Here is a 4233-nt window from a genome sequence, read left to right as displayed (position 1 = left end):
TGATTCCTGTTTTGTTTTCCAGAGTTCTCTGACCTGGGTTAGATCGGTTCTGCTGTGACTGCAGGGAGTTATTTCCTGCTTTCTCCTCTTACCCTGATAGAGAGCAGGGCACTGGAATTTTGTGCACTGAAATACCAAAGCAGTTATCAGAGGTCTGGGGGCTGGGGCAAAAGGCACAATAGAAATGTGCTGAGGAGTTTTAACCAACACAACCTGGGACGCAGGGCACAGATGACGAGAGCCCGGGGCCGGTTAACAGCTGGAGTGTTGGCTGGCAAGGTGGTCTCCTGGGCTATGTCTACCCTGGTGGCTTTTTGCGCAAGAACATCTTGTGCAAGGGTTCTTGTGCAAGGAGTCTTGTGCAAGAAAAGGTCCACACGGCCATGTGCGAGCTGTGCTTTTGAGCAAGAGCGCCTATGGCTGTGTGGGGACTCTCTCTTGGCAAGAAAGCTCTGATGGCCATTTTAGCCATAGGGCTTTCTTGTGCAAGAAACCCCTGCCGAGCGTCCACACTGCCCTCTTGTGCAAGAGCTCCTGTGCAAGAGGGCTTACACCTGTTACAAAAGAGCGTAGCTCTTGTGCAGGAAGCCCTCTCTTCCCACGCCGTACTGCACATTTCCTTGCGCAAGAGCAGGCGGGCAGTGTGGCTGCTCTGCGGGTTCTTGCGTACTAGCAGCCATATTTGCGCAAGAAGCCTCGAGTGTAGATGTAGCCTTGGGGTGGTGAGAAGAATGAATTGGGCAGAACGTTCTGAATGCAGCGTTGACGGGCCAGCCAGTCGCATAGAATGGCTTATACTCTACCTCAAGTGTTAACTCTCCCCTGCCTCCCCGTGCAGCCCCCTCCCAAAAAAGGGCAGTTCCACCTGTCTCTGGCTGAGGACTCAGTGCAGAAGTGAGACTCCTGCACCCTGGCGCCTCCTGCTGGGGAGAGGTCAGAGCCCCCCAAGGGCCTGATCTGAGACCGGGGGAAAGGCTCCTGTTGTGCGTAGTGGGCTTGGAAGTAGCTGCATGTGAGGCACGTCCAGCTGCACTGATTGGACAAGCAACTCCTCTGCCCATCTGCTTGCCCTGCCATAATCTCCCTCTTGCTGCTAATCTGCTGCTGTGGCAAGTGGCTGGCAACGGGAGAAGGGAAAAGCCACTTTCGAAGGGCGAGGAAGGGAGTAGGGTTGGGAGGATCCCGAGCCCTGGGGTCTCCTGCTGGATTATTTAAGGACCCCTTGTGCCTGTGAGGCTTTAGACCCCGTGCAGTGTCTCCAGGCTGGGCCCTTTTGCCCTGGAAGTGAAAACCGTTTTTTACACGATGCCCACGACTGTGCTGAGGGCCCCATGTACAAAGATACAGGCTGTGCTCCCAAGGGTACCAGTCGTACAGTCCAAGGCCCTGATCCTGCAGGTTCCTAGGCGTGAGCTGTGACTGGGCCAGCTGAGGGGGTGGCTTGTCCCTGGGGGCAGTATTTCCCAGTGGCCATCCCTCCCCTGGCAGAGCAGGTCCTGGCCGATGGCCGAATCTGAGGCAGTTTGAGTTCGGATGATTCATGCCCCAGCCCCCTCTGCTGGCCTGTGGAGGATCCGGGGCGGTGCTACCTCTCTGGAAGTGTTACACCCTGACTGACTCCTCCCCTCCAGGGGGACTGTGCTTATCCCCCCTTCTCTGCCCCCAATGGAATTACTGGCAGGCCCTGCCCCATAGTGCTACATAAGCAGTATCTAGTGAGGGCTCCAAGGATGTTGGGAGCAATTGTGTGCTCTCTGTCACCGGGGGAGGGGAGAATTGTAGCTCCTGAGGCTAAGTGGTCATAAGAGGCAGGTGTCGTTTCTCCCCCCTTCCCCCACATGCCCACTAAACACTTAGGATTTCAAAGGTCACGTGTCTCAAGGATGGGTTTGACTCCTTCCTTGGGAAAGGGTCTGGGGGGGCCGGGTCCCTGAGGAATGGAGGTAAGTCATATCCTGAGAATTCAAATCCGTGAAATCCGGAGCATGCAGCCCAGTCCTCATTAAGCTCTAGCGCTGGCCAGTTGACCCAAGCCACCCGCGAGAGAGACCCCTTCCCGCCAAGTCCAAATTTATGAACAAAAATGAGCAAGCCCTGGGACAATGTGGCTGACTCGGCATTGGGTTCTGTTTACCAGCCTCCCTGTGGGGTCATAACCCCTAGCAGCTAAGGAGCTTACGGAGGGAGGGCAGCGCGCCTGACGACAGGCTGCCGTGATGTGGGCGGCAGGCTTCTGGTACCGGGTTACCAGCAGGAATTCATGGGGTTAACGTGGCCAGGCTGGAGCAGGCAGTGACCTTGCCCAACAAGAGACAGCCCTGGCAGCGTGCACCGAGCTCTATAGTAACCAGCCCAGGGACAGTCACCAACAAGCCAGCAAGCCTCTGAGCAACCAAACCAGATCAGAGCGATCGCTGCAGGTGAGTGCGGCGTCCTGGCGCTGCTCCGCTACCATGAGGGTGGGAGGTTTAACTCAGATTGCGCTCGGTGGCTGGAGAAGGGGCCATCTGGTGCCTGCTAAGGAGGGGTTAAATCCAGCTCCGCTTCCCTCCACCTCCTGAACTGGCGCGCAGGGAAAGGGCTCTGACCGGGGCTGCTTTGGAGGAATTCCTTACGGAGTCTCCCATTCCTTTCCTGCTGCCGCTCTTTGATGTCTTGTTAATATTTCTCCTCAAGCATCAAACCTCCATAATTGTAACTGGTCGGGTGTCTGCCGGGCCCCCTGACCAGGTCAACACAACTCTGGGAGGAGAGGGGGGTCGAATCCGTCTCTGCCGATGGAAAACTGGTCAGGGTGTCAATCCCCCTTTTGTGAAATCCAGAGGGGATGTGTCTGAACAGCTCGTACAAATGTCCCGCAGAGGAATCGCATGAGCTTGGGGTTCTTGGAGGTTTCTGGTTAGCAGAGGCAAAGGAATAGAGGGGAGGCTTTTTAGGCAGAACTAGGATTTTATTGGTGCATTTCATATTGGCTGTTGCTGGACGTGTTTGGTTAGGGCCACGTTAAAATACAGGTCAATCCTGACCCCAAGCCCAGCTTCGGTCAGCACTAAGAGGGGGTGTTTACACGGCACACTGCCATGCTAGGGGCAGCATGATTCCAGCAGTAACAGAGTAGGCACTAGTGCAGACCGCTGCCTGAGCCTCGTCTACACCAGGGCGCTTTCTGATGATCTCCCCAGCCCCCTTGTGCCACATGCACACACGGGCAAGGCCCAGCGTGAGGAGGTAGGGATGTAAAAAATGAATGAAAATATTAAGCATGTAGCCAATATAAGTTACCACTTGGTTAACCGCTCCTGGCCCCAAGGGGCTGCCGGTTGCCCATGCAGGCCACATCTAGACTGGCATGATTTTCCGGAAATGCTTTTAACGGAAAAGTTTTCTGTTAAAAGCATTTTCGGAAAAGAGCGTCTAGATTGGCACGGACGCTTTTCCGCAAAAGCACTTTTTGCGGAAAAGCGTCCGTGCCAATCTAGACGCGCTTTTCCGCAAATAAAGCCCCGATCGCCATTTTCGCCATCGGGGCTTTTTTGCAGAAAACAAATCGGAGCTGTCTACACTGGCCCTTTGGCACAAAAGCTTTTGCGCAAAAGGACTTTTGCCTGAACGGGAGCAGCGTAGTATTTCTGCAAGAAGCACTGATTTCAGACAGTAGGAAGTCAGTGCTTTTGCGGAAATTCAAGCGGCCAGTGTAGACAGCTGGCAAGTTTTTCCGGAAAAGCGGCTGATTTTCTGGAAAAACTGGCCAGTCTAGACACAGCCGCAGGGTTTAACTGTTCATGGTAGCCGATCAGCATCAGCTCACTGGCTGCCCAGTTAAACTCCTACCTCCCTATCGGGGGGAGGAAGCAAGGCAGCTGCCCAGGGCTGCAGGCCGCAGGGGGGTCTGTGATGCTACGTCACCAGGCTTCCATCTTGGGTAGTGGAGCTTGGGCCTATGGGCTTCCATCCCAGTGTAGGGGCTTCGACTTTACCCTGGGCTCCAGCATTGCCCGTCCTGCTTGGCTGCTCCCCTGAAACCTGCTGAGAGCCCCCGGATGAGAGCTGCTGGTTTACCCCACCACCGTCCGTCACTAGCCCCGGGGAGCTGCCCCTATTACAAATGGCTGAGTGGTTGGTTTGCCCACACTAAGCATCCTGGGTACCGTGCTCCATGCTGGGGCCTGTGCCCACTCGGCTTCTCAGCCGGGGCAGGCTCAGCCCCAGTTGGCTGAGACCCCTTCAGGGCAC

Source organism: Pelodiscus sinensis, chromosome 24 (assembly GCF_052426305.1).
Source record: "Pelodiscus sinensis isolate ZL-2025 chromosome 24, ASM5242630v1, whole genome shotgun sequence".
Classification (NCBI taxonomy): domain Eukaryota; kingdom Metazoa; phylum Chordata; order Testudines; family Trionychidae; genus Pelodiscus; species Pelodiscus sinensis.
Note: the sequence above shows the minus strand (reverse complement) of the source record.